Source organism: Biomphalaria glabrata, chromosome 5 (assembly GCF_947242115.1).
Source record: "Biomphalaria glabrata chromosome 5, xgBioGlab47.1, whole genome shotgun sequence".
Classification (NCBI taxonomy): domain Eukaryota; kingdom Metazoa; phylum Mollusca; class Gastropoda; family Planorbidae; genus Biomphalaria; species Biomphalaria glabrata.
In genome coordinates this window covers 36130720-36149121 of record NC_074715.1, presented here as the reverse complement: position 1 = coordinate 36149121, position 18402 = coordinate 36130720, and the positions used below count along the sequence as shown (strand labels likewise).

At 37.4% G+C, this 18402-nt stretch overlaps 1 protein-coding gene across 5 annotated transcripts in view; it reads right to left on the bottom strand.

Moving 5' to 3' along the window:
- Positions 1 to 15594, bottom strand: part of LOC106064970 (microtubule-actin cross-linking factor 1, isoforms 1/2/3/4-like) — a 184831-nt gene extending 169237 nt beyond the window's left edge. For 3 of the 5 annotated variants that reach the window (XM_056030218.1, XM_056030219.1, XM_056030220.1), the window contains exons 1-2: positions 15368 to 15594; positions 12682 to 12778 (exon numbers count right to left, since the gene is read on the bottom strand). The gene's annotated coding sequence lies outside the window, so the exon portion shown is untranslated. The remainder of the gene's footprint in view (positions 1 to 12681; positions 12779 to 15367) is intronic. The other 2 variants (XM_056030227.1, XM_056030221.1) reach the window with 1 other exon arrangement.
- Between the last annotated feature and the right edge of the window lie 2808 nt (positions 15595 to 18402).

Sequence of the window (18402 nt, the reverse complement as noted above, 5' to 3'; positions counted from 1 at the left end):
CAAATTTTTAAAGATAAGAGTAATATAATGTAAGGGTTTTAAAAAATGTTTAAAATTTTCATTTTTTGCTCACTACCCACATTTTTTTTACAGATCTTATCTTATCTTATAAATTAGGCTACAGACGTTACTTCTAAAAACAAGATGATTACGTCCTACGCGTGTCCCTTTGTTAATTAGTGACTTAAATTCTGCGAAGACGTTGGTTTTCCTAGCTGATTCAAGCAACCCATTCCATACTCTAATAGCACCAGGAACATTTGTACAAATTTGTCCTAGAACATGTAGTAAGAAATGTGACTTTATCTTTGTGTCTTTCTGAATATTTTTTTTTATTTTGTTTTTTTGTATTTGTAAACTATGGTTCAGGAGAAACGGGGGATGTAGTGACAGACAGAAAGAATTTCACATTTGGTGTCAATGTTAATAAATGTCCTCATTTGCATAAGTTAAAAATAAAGTTTACATTTTATTTATTCCTACATCGTGGCTTTGGATCTACTCTGTATCTCTTCTTTCATCTTAGAACAAAACACAGTTCGTTTAGTTATCTCCGAGTCTACCCTTTCAGCTCATTACTGCCACGATTTATTTCAACAAGACAGCCTTTTGGGAAACACGATATAGATCTAAATATCTGCAGTCCTCGGTGCACCTAGGTGAGGAAATGCAACAATAAAAGCCCTGCGAATTTTGAGTGAATTTCGATGTGTAGATTTCAGCCTTACAGCGCAGATGGAAATAAAATCTATTTGATGTTAACGTGAATTAAAACAAAACATTACGCATGCGACTAATCAGTAAAAAGACAAAAAATGTTTTAATTCCATTGAATTATGTCGTAAATCGAAATGAATAAGACAGAAATATCAAAGTTAGCAGATTAAATCACCAGAACAAATTCTATCCTGCTCGAGAAGACGATTATTTAGAAAGTTGGCGCCTGTGTATTCATTGATAAGATTTTGTTACAACAATCTTGGGACTTTTTGTATTGCAGTAAAGAAAAGGATTTGTCTAAAATCACTTTATTAAAATTTTCTGAATAAATAGATCATTTATTAAAAAAAAAAAACGAAAAGAAAAAAAAACACATCTAATATCATACTGTTATTAAACATTTAGAACATGGTTATTTATAGACAATTATAGAAATACGGATCTGTCCATGCTAGGACAAATTTGTACTAATTCTCCTTCTTCCCTAGTGCTATTAGAGCATGGAATTGGTTGCCTGAGCTAGCCAAAAAAAAAAAAAAACAGTGACTTGGCAGAATTTAAGTCATTGGTTAATATGCATGATTGAATGCATGACGCGTAGGACGTAATCATCTTCTTTTTTGAAGTAACGGCTGTATTATATAAGATAAGAGAAGATAAATAAATATGCGTGTCCTTTTTTTTTCATTAAAATATTTTTTAATCCATAAAAGTTATGAGATTATATTAAGAAGGGAAAATGATACTTACTTAGCATTTATACCATTTATATATATATATATATATATATATAATCGGCGTTACTGCCATTGAAACCCTTGACCACAGAATAGGAGTTCTTCCAAGGACAGGAATATATAAATTCAATCATATCGTTTTAAGAGATCATTTAACCATTGCCCTGTACACCATAGCCGTTTCGAGGCCCAAGAGGGAGTCATTTGTACCCCCACAATGTATGGAGCTACTAGAACGCCTCCTGCATATGGTGCGATGCTCATGGGGAGAGGCGAATGGGAACAAAAGAAAGTAGACAAAGTTATGAAAGTGTTTAGTTTGTATCCTAGCTCAAGAGATACTATGAAATCTTTGAATTTATTAGTAACAGCAGTGTTGATTTTATTACCCCCTAGGCCTAGCCCCAAACACCCTGCAGAACGACAGGGGATGACGGCTGCCGGGACTTGAACAGCGGACCATAATGAGACACCGCTACCTCCACGACCAGGACGGGGCTTGAACAGCGGACCATAATGAGACACCGCTACCTCCACGACCAGGACGGGGCTTGAACAGCGGACCATAATGAGACACCGCTACACTGCTAACTCCACGACCAGGACGGGGCTTGAACAGCGGACAATAATGAGACACCACTACACCGCTAACTCCACGACCAGGACGGGGCTTGAACAGCGGATCATAATGAGACACCGCTACACCGCTAACTCAACGACCAGAACGGGGCTTGAACAGCGGACCATAATGAGACACCGCTACACTGCTAACTCCACGACTAGGACGGGGCTTGAACAGCGGACAATAATGAGACACCACTACACTGCTAACTCCACGACCAGGACGGGGCTTGAACAGCGGACCATAATGAGACACCGCTACCTCCACGACCAGGACGGGGCTTGAACAGCGGACCATAATGAGACACCACTACACCGCTAACTCCACGACCAGAACGGGGCTTGAACAGCGGACCATAATGAGACACCGCTAACTCCACGACCAGAACGGGGCTTGAACAGCGGACCATAATGAGACACCGCTAACTCAACGACCAGAACGGGGCTTGAACAGCGGACCATAATGAGACACCACTACACCGCTAACTCCACGACCAGAACGGGGCTTGAACAGCGGACCATAATGAGACACCGCTAACTCCACGACCAGAACGGGGCTTGAACAGCGGACCATAATGAGACACCGCTAACTCAACGACCAGAACGGGGCTTGAACAGCGGACCATAATGAGACACCGCTACCTCCACGACCAGAACGGGGCTTGAACAGCGGACCATAATGAGACACCGCTACCTCCACGACCAGGACGGGGCTTGAACAGCGGACCATAATGAGACACCGCTACCTCCACGACCAGAACGGGGCTTGAACAGCGGACCATAATGAGACACCGCTACCTCCACGACCAGGACGGGGCTTGAACAGCGGACCATAATGAGACACCGCTACCTCCACGACCAGAACGGGGCTTGAACAGCGGACCATAATGAGACACCGCTACCTCCACGACAAGGACGGGGCTTGAACAGCGGACCATAATGAGACACCGCTACCTCCACGACCAGGACGGGGCTTGAACAGCGGACCATAATGAGACACCGCTACCTCCACGACCAGGACGGGGCTTGAACAGCGGACCATAATGAGACACCGCTACCTCCACGACCAGGACGGGGCTTGAACAGCGGACCATAATGAGACACCACTACACCGCTAACTCCACGACCAGAACGGGGCTTGAACAGCGGACCATAATGAGACACCGCTAACTCCACGACCAGAACGGGGCTTGAACAGCGGACCATAATGAGACACCGCTAACTCAACGACCAGAACGGGGCTTGAACAGCGGACCATAATGAGACACCACTACACCGCTAACTCCACGACCAGAACGGGGCTTGAACAGCGGACCATAATGAGACACCGCTAACTCCACGACCAGAACGGGACTTGAACAGCGGACCATAATGAGACACCGCTAACTCAACGACCAGAACGGGGCTTGAACAGCGGACCATAATGAGACACCGCTACCTCCACGACCAGAACGGGGCTTGAACAGCGGACCATAATGAGACACCGCTACCTCCACGACCAGGACGGGGCTTGAACAGCGGACCATAATGAGACACCGCTACCTCCACGACCAGAACGGGGCTTGAACAGCGGACCATAATGAGACACCGCTACCTCCACGACCAGGACGGGGCTTGAACAGCGGACCATAATGAGACACCGCTACCTCCACGACCAGAACGGGGCTTGAACAGCGGACCATAATGAGACACCGCTACCTCCACGACAAGGACGGGGCTTGAACAGCGGACCATAATGAGACACCGCTACCTCCACGACCAGGACGGGGCTTGAACAGCGGACCATAATGAGACACCGCTACCTCCACGACCAGGACGGGGCTTGAACAGCGGACCATAATGAGACACCGCTACCTCCACGACCAGGACGGGGCTTGAACAGCGGACCATAATGAGACACCACTACACCGCTAACTCAACGACCAGAACGGGGCTTGAACAGCGGACCATAATGAGACACCACTACACTGCTAACTCAACGACCAGGAAGCCGCCTTCGTTCTGGTTTATCTTTGTATTTCTTAAAGAAATCAAATAGCTTCCCCCTTTCCCATTGCCCCATTTACTTTTCAAGACTTGCCTCTAACCTGTTTGGAAATGTTTAGCCACAGTGGGAAGAATGTTATCTTTGTGGATCTAATTGAAATTTCAAAAACGCGTACACCAAACATAGGTACATACATTCATAGATACGTAAATAGTAATACATGCTCATACCGTTCCTAGTTCACACATAAATATATCCATACATTATTTGTACCTAAGTTAGATATGACAATCTGGCGATTTCACTTTCACTTTCACAAGCCTAAAAGATGATAATAAAAACATCCAATCCATTGATAGCAAGCAAACTTCTACATTCAATTGGGTGCTTTCAGGAATACGTCTTCATTTAAAAAAAAAAAAACTTTTTTTTTAACCGTTTTTTTTTTTAACCTTTGCTCCTCTCTTATCAAAGTTGTACCTTTCAAAATGTTCTATTTCGGAACTTCTGGTTGGATATGCCAGTCTTTATTTTCTACCATCAATATCACGAATACATTTTTGTTTACTTCGTAAATTTAAATTCCTACTACGAGTTGATGTCGGTATAAGGAACAACTACACACATATAAATTGTCTTCGTTTTATGAAAAACAAGATTACAAAGAGAGTTTGTGTTATTACGCAAATTCAGATGCGCCCCCCCCCCCCCCTCAGATTCTTTGATGGACAAGGCATATTCAAGCAATGGACTTGTTTTTATTGTCTAGACTAGAGTAATACAATTTTAAAGAATCATTTAGCGATGTTTTTTGCTTGAAAACAAAATGAACAACCTTTTGGCATAAACAACAACAACGACAAAACACTAGAAGTAATAATAAGTCAAAAGTGCTACTTCAGATAATCATTTGTCACCTGAAAACAAACTGAACAAACGATTTGAGACATCTGGTCCTTCAGGCAAAAAAAATAAAAATAAATAATATAATATATATATATATATATATATATATATATATATATATATATATATATATATATATATATAATAAAAGTCAAAAGAGCGATTTCAAAGAATCCTTTGGCATTTTTTTAAAACTTGAAATCAAACTAAACCACCTATTTGACTTGTATAACATTTAATTTTTTTTAGCCTTAAGGAGAGATTAGGTTTTCAATAGCTTTTTGTATTTTTTACCATCTAAACGTGACAGATCAAAATGCATACGACACAAAACTAAATAGAAAAATACAGATTATTTGAGACTTTTTGGGGACTAACATATCCTCTTAAAATATGTACACGGAAGGAACGCCACTGCATCAGTTGCTGTGCAATAAATTTTGGACCTTAAAAAAAGGAATGTCTCCACATTTATTAGATCTAGTACAATAGTCGTATTTGATGTGTTTGGATTTAAAAAAAAATTGCTTTTGCATAGCGCAACTTTCATGCTTATATCATTTGTGAACCAGTGGAGGGAGGGGCTATCTGGGAGAACGTTTCTGTGCTGCTGTTACAAAAACAACGAATAGCTAATGGCGGTTTTCCATCTTTCGGGGGTCGCTAAAAGTACAATTTTAGTTCATGTTTTTATTGTTTCAGAACAATACACTTTCCTCAATGACCTGAGCCACATAGCGTGCATATTCCTTTACTTTTCTAACACAATTTAAATATTTGAAACTATAAAAATTTAATAGGTCTACATTGAAACGAATAGTAACTATGAAAGGTCACGTGATAAAGTAGCAGCACGTGCTTTAACCAGGTCGACAGACAAGGGAGCCGACTGCTACATAACTTCATACCATCAAAAGTTCTCAGAAAACACACACACGCACAACCCACATTCTCACGCGCCTCCTCGCGCACATGTTTGTCACACTGACCTACTTGATCAACAGCAACCAGGTCTAAATGTTGTACACAGTAGGGCCGCCACACGTTCTCCAACAGACTTAAGTCATAGTGTTGTCATGAGGCCTGGAAAGTTGGGGGTTAAAGGTCACAGCTGTTCATTTGTTTGTTTTTGATAATAGCTGTGAAATTTGTGTTTGTTTTTATAATAGCTGTGAAACTATTAACATTTAACTAATCTCAAAACTTACTTGGATAGACTATCGAAGCTTACTTTGTAGCACTAGATATGAGTCCGATGTTCTATCAAACTATAATCAAACCTAATTTTCTAGCTATGGATAAACTATCAAAGCTAACCTTCTAGCACTGAATAGACTATTAATCCTTTCTAGCATTGGATAGACTATTAATCTTCACTTTCTAGCACTGGATAGACTATCAAAGCTAAATTTCTAACACTGGATAAAATATCAAAGCTAACTTTCTAGCACTGGATATACTATAAAAGCTAACTTTCTAGCACTGGATTGACTATCAAAACTAACTTTCTAGCACTGGATAAACTATTAATCTCCACTTTCTAGCACTGGATAGACTATCAAAACTAACTTTCTAGCACTGGATAAACTATTAATCTTCACTTTCTAGCACTGGATAGACTATCTAAGCTAACTTCCTAGCACTGGGTAGACTGTCTAAGCTAACTTCCTAGCACTGGATAGACTATCTAAGCTAACTTCCTAGCACTGGATAGACTATCTAAGCTAACTTCCTAGCACTGGATAGACTATCAAAGCTAACTTCCTAGCACTGGATAGACTATCAAAGCTAACTTCCTAGCACTGGATAGACTATCTAAGCTAACTTCCTAGCACTGGATAGACTATCTAAGCTAACTTCCTAGCACTGGATAGACTATCAAAGCTAACTTCCTAGCACTGGATAGACTACCAAAGCTACTTTGTAGCTCTGGATAGAAAATTAAATCCTACTTTGTTACCTCAATAAGTTGGATGACAATATCAATATTTATTCTGACCAACGCTATTAGCATATGATGTGTTGGCTCAGTTTTCTCACATAACTTAACAGAAGTGGACATTTTATTTTTTCGCTTTCTATTTCTGATCATTGACCACGTTTAAACTAAGGTTTGTCTATTTCTGACCATTGACCAAGTTTAAACTAAGGTTTGTCTCACGATTTGAAGATTTTCATAGTATCTGGTTTGCTCTTCAAAACCCTTTGATTCATAGTTTAAGCACCTTTTCGAAATCTGCTATGAAACTTTTTTTTTCCAATTTCTCTCACAGTAAATCGGGCATGCAAGTCATCTGATATATTATTAGCTTACTGATATACTAATAGACATATTTACCACTAGTTCACTGTTACGAATTAGAATTTGTTGTTTAATACATCTCCTAGGCGTATTAGGCTTCATTTTTTCAGAGGCCAGCCAAAGACACATAAATATACCGACAATTTTTAAGTATCTAGTATTCTAAATGATGAATTTGTTAGAAATATACATTATCATTTCATACATGTAGACCTACGTGTAATACTGTTTATACGTTGTAATAATTTAGTCTAAGAAGCACGCCATCTAAATATCCAACGTTGGCAGGTCTACATCAGAAAGTACATTTATTAGATTCCAAACTGTATTCCGTGGAACACAAGGGTTCCACGAGGATTGAATGGGTGTTCTAAGAACTGATGAAACCATTAACTAGTAGGCCTACACATGAATTTTTCCCAAGTATATAGAAAAGAAAAAATGATTTTATCAGCTCTTATTAGTAACGAAAAAAACAAGTACAGCACTAGATCATAACAACATCAGTATAAACTTTATACTAGCCTAGTTTCTGACTCGATATTGAAACAAGCATACAAAGATCAACCAATCAATTATTTCTGGTTAAGTTTGAAAAGAACTTGAAAAGAACTTAACAATTTCAAAACAAGCTTGTGTTATTTTACTTCTGTCTCCTACAACCTATTTGTGACAAGTTGAATTTGTGTTTATTTTGTTGCCACAAAGTCAAAGTATACACTAGAAACAGGCGGCTTGATGCCCCACCAGATAGTAGAATTGAGCTTATCAAAAAATGTGCCCGATATCAAGAACACAATATCATCAAAGTCATTAAAAAACTTCATTTTTTTCTGATGCTTAAGTCCGTATATTTTATTTCTACTTGAAATTTGTAAAACTTATATAACTTCTATTTAGATTATTATTTACATTATTTTTAAATGGAAAATAATCGGACCGAAAAAAACAAACAACAAGCGATGTTCCGCTCAATTCTTCGAAAAAGGGGGAAGTGTTCCGTTCCAGTGAATGTTTGGGAAACACTGGATGAGTTGTCACGAAGTCTAGCTCTAGTAGTTGAACAGAAAAACAGCGGCGACTTGAGAACTCGCGCACAGGAAACTAGCAGACATGTAAGTGAGATAGTCCGACTTTGAAGTGACACCAGTAGTTAGATTAGATTTCAGGGTAGAAACGTAGCCTTGGTCAACTTTTCACTCAGGGCAGTACTTATGCACACAACTTAGAAATGTGAACATTTAAAACGCTTACCTACAAATGGCTGAACAGTTAAACTCACACTTAGGTGTATAGTGTTTTGTCACCAAAAAGGCCGATACTAACAGTAGATTCAAATTATCCCCGCAATATGGCGCGCTGCAATATAACAACACTAATGAAGTGAACCTTCAATCAACATTGTCCCTATTCTGACATAGACATCAAGGCAAGCACGTGAAAAGGTTGTATACGTATTTTTGTTTCATATATTCCACATGGACCTCGAATTGTTTGATTCAAACATTTTCCGTTAAATGAATCGAGCGTTGAAAACGTAGAAATGGTGAGCATGTAGACGTATAAAGTAGAGATGGTGAACATATAGATGTATAAAGTACAAATGGTGAACATATAGATGTATAAAGTACATATGGTGAACATATAGATGTATAAAGTACATATGGTGAACATATAGACATATGGAATAGAGATGGTGAACATATAGATGTATAAAGTACAAATGGTGAACATATAGATGTATAAAGTACAAATGGTGAACATATAGATGTATAAAGTACATATGGTGAACATATAGATGTATAAAGTAGAAATGGTGAACATATAGACATATGGAATAGATATGGTGAACATATAGATGTATAAAGTACATATGGTAAACATATAGATGTATAAAGTACACATGGTGAACATATAGATGTATAAAGTAGATATGGTGAACATATAGACGCATAAAGTATATATAGAGAACATATAGATGTATAAAGTAGATATGGTGAACATATAGATGCATAAAGTAGATATAGTGAACATATAGACGCATAAAGTAGATATGGTGAACATATAGACGCATAAAGTAGATATGGTGAACATATAGACGCATAAAGTAGATATAGAGAACATATAGATGTATAAAGTAGATATGGTGAACATATAGATGTATAAAGTAGATATGGTGAACATATAGATGTATAAAGTAGAAATGGTGAACATATAGACGCATAAAGTAGATATGGTGAACATATAGATGTATAAAGTAGATATGGTGAACATATAGATGCATAAAGTAGAAATGGTGAACATTAAAGATTGAGCCAACCCTAAACAAAACCGATGAACGTTTACACATCCTTCCAATCTTCCTACTATTGACGCTAAACCTTCCCTCAGATCTTGTTATCTGGGCCAACGCCCTGCACCCCCTGGAAACGCCTCAACATACAAACGCGGTGTTTTTATTTGCATAGCTGCGCAACAAAGTTCCTTTGTCTTTTCTGTCTATTTACTCTAAAAAATCCCATTTGAAAGCCATGTTTACGTTAAGACAATCCAATAGAATACCCCCTAACACCTCATCCACAAGTCTGTGCACATCCAGTCATTCTTTTGTTTTTGGCGTGTCACTCTCTACGGTGAGCACATCTCATAGGATCTGTATATTTGTTAAAAGCTGTCCTTAAAAGCGTCAGATTGTGTATCATTTTCTCTCCCACCTCTTGGAGTCTCTTCCGTTACGAAGTCTAATGAATTAAAGACACTATTTACTTAGTAATGTCAGCTATCTAAAGGCCTCACCTGAATAGAATTAAAACTCACTACAGCCTAAGTCCCAGAATGTACGAAGTGGCCCAAGAATGTATCCTCACGGGTCATCGAAACCTGACACTGTCAGTGCACCTTATAGACTAGTGGAATCAAAGACTTGGACAGACGGACGTCCGAAAGAACAGAAAGCCTAAAGTATAGATGAATAGCTCTATGTGTTTTTCACTCTAGGCTACCTACACAATCTTTGTGGGAGTAGATCGAGAAAATATTGCGGACAGAGAAGATTTACCTGTAGGCCAACATACCGACACCTTCCCTTCCCCTGCTTACCAGTTTTTTGTATTAGGTCTATCTCTCTTACCTTCTTTTTTCCTTACACGAGTATTTCTTATTTGCCATATTTCTAGGTAAAAGCTTTAGACAAATCTATGACTCACGGTCGAGTCCAGCTATTTCTTTCTTTATAAAAGTTAAACATTTTTCCTCCTTCCAAACTTTGCTAAAATATCTTCGCTACAGCTTTTTAGCGGCCCCGCGAAAGGGGAAAAGACGCTATTAGTTTTGTGAGGCCTGTCTGTCCATCTGTCCGTCCCGTTTAGATCTCAGAAACTAGAAGAGAAAATGAAAATCGGACATCATGGTATTTTAGATTATTCAAAGTTCTGATGCAACGGCTACTTTTTTTCTTTTCCAAAAGTAAACCATCTCATTTTTTAAATTATCTATGCAAGCAGATTTTTTTTTTAAATACACCATTTTTCAATGAAAAACTTCTTTTAAAAAGAGTCGTGCCTAAAGTGTGCCGATGTGCCAAAAAAAAACAACAACTCAAAACTCAAACTCAAACTCATTAATAAATCAAACTTCATTCATAGATTCGCGCAATGGTACAAAAAAAATTTGAATCTAAGCTAGGTCACAATGGAAAAAAGTATCAAAAGCTAACTCATGGAATAGAATACTGATTCAAATGTTGTTTTTAAAAAAGGATTTTGATGCGAACTTCGTTTTAGTTTTAAGTTTACAATATAACGAACTACTTTTATTTATAGCGCGCAGTTTTGACATATCCTCATTAAAGGGACCTACACTTGACAGTGACAGTCTAAAAAAGACTAAATAGAGCCCAGATCTACATAATTATAATAGGATTTCTAGTCTAGATATAGTAGATTATAATATGATTTCTAGTCTAGATATAGTAGATTCTATATCAAGATTCTATATCTAGTTCTAAATCTAGGCTTAGATCTAGTTCTAGACCTAGACTTAGATCTTGAATCTAGATTAAGATCTAAAACTAGATCTAGCTAGATCTATGTCTAGTTTGTATGACAAATGACAATGGATATATTAATTTTTATTTTCGAGGGGAAAGTCTTCTTGTCATTTGTACACAATTGTAGCTTAAATTTTTTTTTTCGTTTTGCCAATTTATCTAATTTTGTTAGAAGAATAAATCTTTTTTAGTTGTTTTGTATGTTTATTTGTAAAATGTTTGACATGTTTCTGATGTTCCTTCAGAGTTAAAGATAGTTTACTTCCTAGTCCAAACCTCCCGCAGGATGACGGGGGATGTAAGCGGGCAGGGTTTGAACCCGGGACCATCGATAAATCCAAACGACAGTCCAGCGCGCAAACCGCACGATATTACAGTTACATGTTATTAATTTTGAATGTATGAATAAGGTAAATAATAATTATTTAAAAAATATAAGTGTACGCTAAATGAATATATGGAGATGCTGTGGCTGAGGGGTAAAGCACTTGGAACCGGAAGTCCCGTGTTTGAGTCTTGGTGAAGACTCTCGATGGACCACTTCGGGAGCCGATTTTGAGTTTGTGTTTCCACACAAACTGTCTTTGTAACCATGTTTTTAAAAAATTATTTTCATATTGTAAATATTCTGAAGGTCCTTAAACTTTATTTATTTTGCAAATGCTGTTTCCTGAAAGAACATTACACGCAGAGTGTGAAGTTTTGATTCATTTATTAGCTAAGTTTGAAAAACAATATTTGTATTTGCTTGACTATGAACCATAAATTAAACAAAATCTTACCAATAGAAGCACAAGAAACAAAATCTCAAATTTTCTAATGCAAATGAATAAAGCTCGACATGTTTTAAGATTAAATGTTTTTTTTTAAGGTTTCAAAAATTGATATCTATTGTTGCTTATCAATCGATCTATTGTTGCTTATCAATCGATCTATTGTTGCTTATCAATCGATCTATTGTTGCTTATCAATCGATCTATTGTTTATATTCCCTCAATTGGTGTGGATATGGTGTTACGCTTATCCATGCTTTTTGGCTTTCCACTTTAGTGTCTTTTCAACCACTGGTACACCATGGCACTCGTCTAAAAACTTTGGCACCCTAAGAAGATGTGTTAGTCAGGTTTGTTTTAAGCCACAGACTTTGTGCCAAGTTTCCATAAAATAAACTTGATTGCTCAGGACATGCACCACAGTCTAGTGCCAGAAGATGTAGATACATTTAGGTCTACAAAAGACGGGCTGGTTCATTAGCACAATTATAGATAAGTAGTTTGAGTGTGAACTTTACAAAAGCACGAAGCGATCCAATTTCATTAACAGTTATTTTTTTATTTTTGCAAAGCTTCTATCAACTCACTTGTTCTGTCTGTGTATCTAGTAAACGTTTGAACACGCTATTTCTACCACAACCATTCTCGGATCATGTTGACGTTTTGCAGAATTAATTCTTTTACCTGAAAAACATTAATCAATTAAAAAAAACAACAACAATTTGTTAATTAACTATTCGTAATTAATTATTGTGTTTGGTAGCTCGAACTTGACTGGTAAGCTGGTAAAAATTGAATTAGCTCCCTTTATACTTTGTAGGTTGTCATTTTAAAGTAATAAGTTAACAATAGAGAACTATAAAACTTCTATTTTCATCAGCGCTTCGCTGGCATTGTGGTTTTGTATTGTTTTGAAAAGGCTGAGGAGGCTTTAGTCCATGAGTTCGAATCCAGGTCGTTCATCTATTTTTTTAAATAAATGCATTTTAAAAGCGATCACCCAGATACCCCATTCTTTTTCACCCCCACCCCTTTCCAAATGGTCCAGACAAGTGATAGGATAATAGCGTAATGAGAAAGCTAAAAGAATAAAATTGCGCTAAACAAAAACAATTGGTAAAAATATTTCTAATCGCACAGATTTATTATTGTTAGTCTAGATCTATTACAAATTTAATTACATGACTGATCCATTTTTTTAAAAAGTATTTTTATGTTTTTCTTGTAAGAAGAATGTAGAGACAGTGTACCTGGGACTGATTTAGAAACGCTGAAGTTTCAAACTGGGTGTGTAATCACCGCGGTTGATTATTTGCTTAGCTGAAGTCAATGTTAATAAATGAAGGTTTGAAATTTCGGGCTGGTATAGCTCTGAGTTAAACACATTTCCAGTTTTTGTAAAAATGTTATTGTTTTTTACAGTGCAACTTTCATGCTTATAGCATGCATAGGGAGCTATGGTATAATCTCTTTTGTCGACCTATGGGGTAAGGAGGTATCAGAGAGAAGGTTTCCGTCCTGCCTTTAGGCGCTCAGCAAATACATCTCAGCTTAAATATGGTTATTTCTCTCAAACACACATTCATATTGCAACGATTTAGCCTTTGTTTAGGCCATTTAACTAGTTCTAGTCAATAGATAAGTGATAAGATTTCTATAGTCTCAGAGCCAGCATAGTTTAACAAACCTATTTTAATGCGAATATCTTTTTAGTCTCTAACTGAAGACATGAACTCAAATGTGCATCACAGCCCAAGCACGTGCCATATTTCAATTGCAGACATCCTTGGGGCAACTCTGCTTGTCATAGATCCATATAAACAAAAGGGAGGTCTGCATATATCTGTGACCGCCACACTTCATTGTTTTATCAATGGCTGCATGTACTGGGTGCAGTTGTTATTGTTTCACGGGAGACAAACAAAGAATACGCTAACGTGGAAATGAAAATCTAAGGGAAGTAATCTAACCATTTGGATGCACCTTAAACCCAATTTGTCTGTAAAGGGCAGGAATTGGGTCACATTTGGAAATTATCTAGAGTTGTATTAGTAAGTAAAAAAGCTATGACGAGAGTGCTGGGTGGGTACATAGGACTGCTTGGATTGGTTGGATAGTGTTTGTAGTATTCAGTACATTCGTTTGGTACTCAAGCTTTGGCACGTGTTGTAGGCAGAAGGTAAAGGTCACGGAGGAGTGGCAGTTTAACAAATCCACCACTCTCCAACAAATGACATAATGCGTAAGAAAATCAACGAATAACTGCTATTTGTAATTGTTTGCTCTTAGACAAATATCAATTAGTTTTTTTTTTACTTTAAATATAACGACAAAAAAAAAAAATTGGTAAAGAACTCCATTCTACTTTGCTCAATTGAACGGTTAAGTCTTTAGCTTCCAAACAGGGGGTCCAAGGTTCTAGTCCTGGTGAAGACTGGGATGTTTAATTTTGGGATCATTAAGGCGCCTATGAGTCCACCTAACTCTTATGTGTACATGACATTAGTGGTGGAAAAGTAAAGGTAGTTGGTCGTGTGCTGGCCTCATGACACCCTGCTCGTTAACCGTGGGCCACAGGTGACCTTACACCATCTGCCCTAGAGATTGCAAGGTCTGAAAGGGGAACTTTACTACAATACACGCCGCTATTTTGTGGAGTCTTCTATTGACATGCAACATATTAAAATTACTGTGTAAAACGTAGCATGTGCGGTCCATGCCACATCAGCTATGATGATATATAGGTTATACAAGAACCAGGTGACTAAAAACACATAATCTATAATTTGTTGATTATAAAATAAATTTAACTCTATGCCTGCAAAAACTAGACTTTATTCATTTCTTGTTAATATTGCAGGCACACAAAATTTGACCTTGACATAGTTTATGAGATTTCTAATACCAAAAGGATGTTTCCTTGCTTCACTATGTCCCTAAATAATTAATGAACAGATGTTATTTCGTAGTATGAGAACCTAACTTCATTCAAGACCTTTTTAAAAAAAAAACAGTAACAGATGCTTATACTAACTTATAGATCCACAGGAACAGTATTATAGTTATTTCCTGTAATACCCATGGAGTCTATTTTTTAATTTAAATATTTCATTTTGTCGTGTTTTTTACAACTTCGCTCCACTAGTTTTCCACATTTGTAACGTTAATATTTCAGTTCACCAGGGAAAACGTTTACTGCTCAAACTATCACATCGGAGTTCATCAGAGAAGAATGTTCTGAGTGAAGGAAGGAAAGATGAAGTTGTACTTTACCTGTCGCAATCCAAATCTCTCCACTTTCAGTATCACCTACTAAATGTTTGATAACTTTTTCTTCTTTTCCTCCTCTCCGAGTTGAACACCTTCAATCGTGTGAAACTCAAGATAAAATGAAGAACAACATATCTTAACGTTTGCTTACGTAGTTCAGATAACGTTTTTTTTCCCTTCTATATCTTCACCTTTAAGAAATCTGTTTCCCATGACCGATGTGTTAGGAATGAGTCACTAGTAAGTAGCCAGTCAATCTGCGACATACTCCAAATATATATTACACACTCAAGATTTACTCAAGACGATCAATACATGGTGCACAGATTAGGAGCATTGACATTCTGTCTGGGTCACACACACTTAAATATATACAATTTTTACAAAGTATTTCATGTGTTACTCATGCGTGAAGACTGCACACCCCTAAGTTTTTAAATGTACCAATATGGACAGTCCAAGACTTAACAGGAACATGTATTTAAATGAGTTATCAGTTAACACATAGGATGAAACAGAGAAGATTTGATAAGATAAAATGTTTACTCGCAAATTGAAATGTTAAAATATTCTTGTATTTGTTGTTTTTTGTTGTACAAGTCTAGGACATTACTTCTGAACTGAAGATTGTTACGTCCTAGACCAAACCTCTTTACGGACAGCAGGGAATGGACGCGGACAGGGTTCGAATTCAACCCGAGGCACAGAACCCACCAATCAATGCAGAAAAAACGCCACCACTTGAAGAAGAAAGAATTGATGAACAAAAAGTGAAGGTCAAACGTAACATGTTATTGGGTCATCTCATGTGATTCGATCTTTTATTTATTTGCTTGTTTAAAGTTCTCTTTCTTCCGCTTAGTACTAAACTTGAGTTTAACTGAGTTTAAAAGGAAACGACAAATCATACTGTCTCAAACATTTAACACTTTCAATTAATTATATTAAATAATAAATATAAGCGATTACAAATAATTTTACCAATTGTTTTTGTTTAGCGCAATTTCATGCCTTTGTCCTTCTCATACGCTGTTATCCTATCACTTATCTGGACCAGTTGGAAAGGGTGGTGGGAGAAAGAATGGAATATTTGGGTGATGGCTTTTAAAATGTATTTATAAAAAAAAATAAGGTAAACAAATGGAATTCGATTCGAGGGCTAAGGCCCCCTCAAGCCAATAAGCCAATGCTCTAATCACTCTGCCCGCGAATCGCTTATGAAAATAGGTTTTATAATTATCTATTTTAGTCTCAAACTATTTATCTCTACAATGTATACAGGGGACTAATTCAACTTATGCAACTCTATCAATCAAGTACAATTTCTTTCCCTTGTTCGAGATACCAAACAAAATAGTAAATTACCATTAGTTGAGTCATGGTTGAGTAACTAAATTTTTATTTTTTTAAAGTGATTATTTTGTTGTCAGGTAAAAGAAATAATTGTGAACAATTTCAGCTTGATTCGAGGTTTGATGTAGGAGAAATAACGTGTACAAGCTTTTTACCAGACAGCGTGAGTTGATATAAGCTTTGTAAAAATCAAAAGTTTAATGTTTTAGATTTTGTGTAAATGTTTCACTTATGAAGAATATTACAGTGTCACTTAGATTCTTAAGAACCTGCCTATAACATTGAAATTTTTTGTTGCCAGATTGGAGCTGCTACTTTGATTACAGCTGTTATATCTTTTTTTTTTAATCTGTGCCTTATCGTTTGACGATTCTCATTTGGCAGCACTGTCTGACACATACCTGGTCTATTATTTAAAATGATTCAAGCCGATTTTTGTGTGTCTCACACCTGGCCTTTCAGAGTCATGGTGAATTTACCTCCCTGCAGTCCCAAGAATCTCCAACCCATTTTTACTCTTAATGTGATCTCGTCGTGACTATGTACTTAATATTAGTATGCACCAAAAACAACATTACTTAGTAATCTATTTGACTCAGAGATGTGAAGTGATTGATTCAAAGCCACTCGATGACATGTACCAACGCTTATGCACGTTATTTCTTGTAATATAGTTGACCTTCTTCGGTCGTGAGACTACTTCTACTCGTGCATCTCTTTTAGTATGACTGTAGAGTTCTATTCTGTAGAGACATTGCCGTCATCCTATAATGCAGGTAAAGGCGGAATTCACTTTGGTGGTAGAGCAACCAAACATTTTTCTCGTTTGGCTTTTCTTCAAGAGCTGTTCATTTTTGCTATCCATAGTTTTATTTGTCATCATCTCTCCAAACAGTGCGGTTTAAGGCTATGTTTTCCCAGTAGTCAGCATCAATGCCCACTGCTTTGCGGTCCTGTTTGATTACATTCACATATCGGAGGTGGGGACGACCAGTTATTCTTGAGCCCATCGCCAGATGACATTAGGGATACGTCAGGCGGACATGACTAAATCATCGCAGGCGGCTTTGTCTGGGGATTTTTAAGATGCTGGGAAAACTTGTTCGATCAAGTATGTCAGTGTAGCACACTCATTCTTGCCATGAGATTTTTAGGATCCTCCGTGTTCAAAACACATGCCTTGTAGACCTTCGGTCACTCTAGTGAAATTCCAATATCCCCAAACTCTTGGTCTCAGTCTAGCAAAGGTCGACGCAGCCTTCCCTATACGTTTTTCGATCTCTAGTTCTCATCTAGGGACCATCTTGAAATGTGGAACTCAAGTAAAAGAAATATTAACAGTGTTATTTAAATTTTGACTTATTAGAACTTTGGATGTTATTACATTCAAACCTTCAACAGAACGGCGGGGCGGAGGGAGCGACGAGCAGGGTTCAAACCCGAGACCATCGAGACACAGTCCAGAGCGCCATTCAAACTGCAGACTTTTTTTTTTTATCTATGGTCACCTGTATCTGTCAAGTTTGTTGTTGACTGCCTATTAGTAGGTGAATGTGATAGGAGCTCACCAAACAACGGTGGTTAGTAGCTCCAAACAGCCTGTACAAACCGATGATGGCGTTTTATAGTTTAAATATCACGATGAAAATAAGTTAATGTAACTTTTATTAACACTATACGCGGAA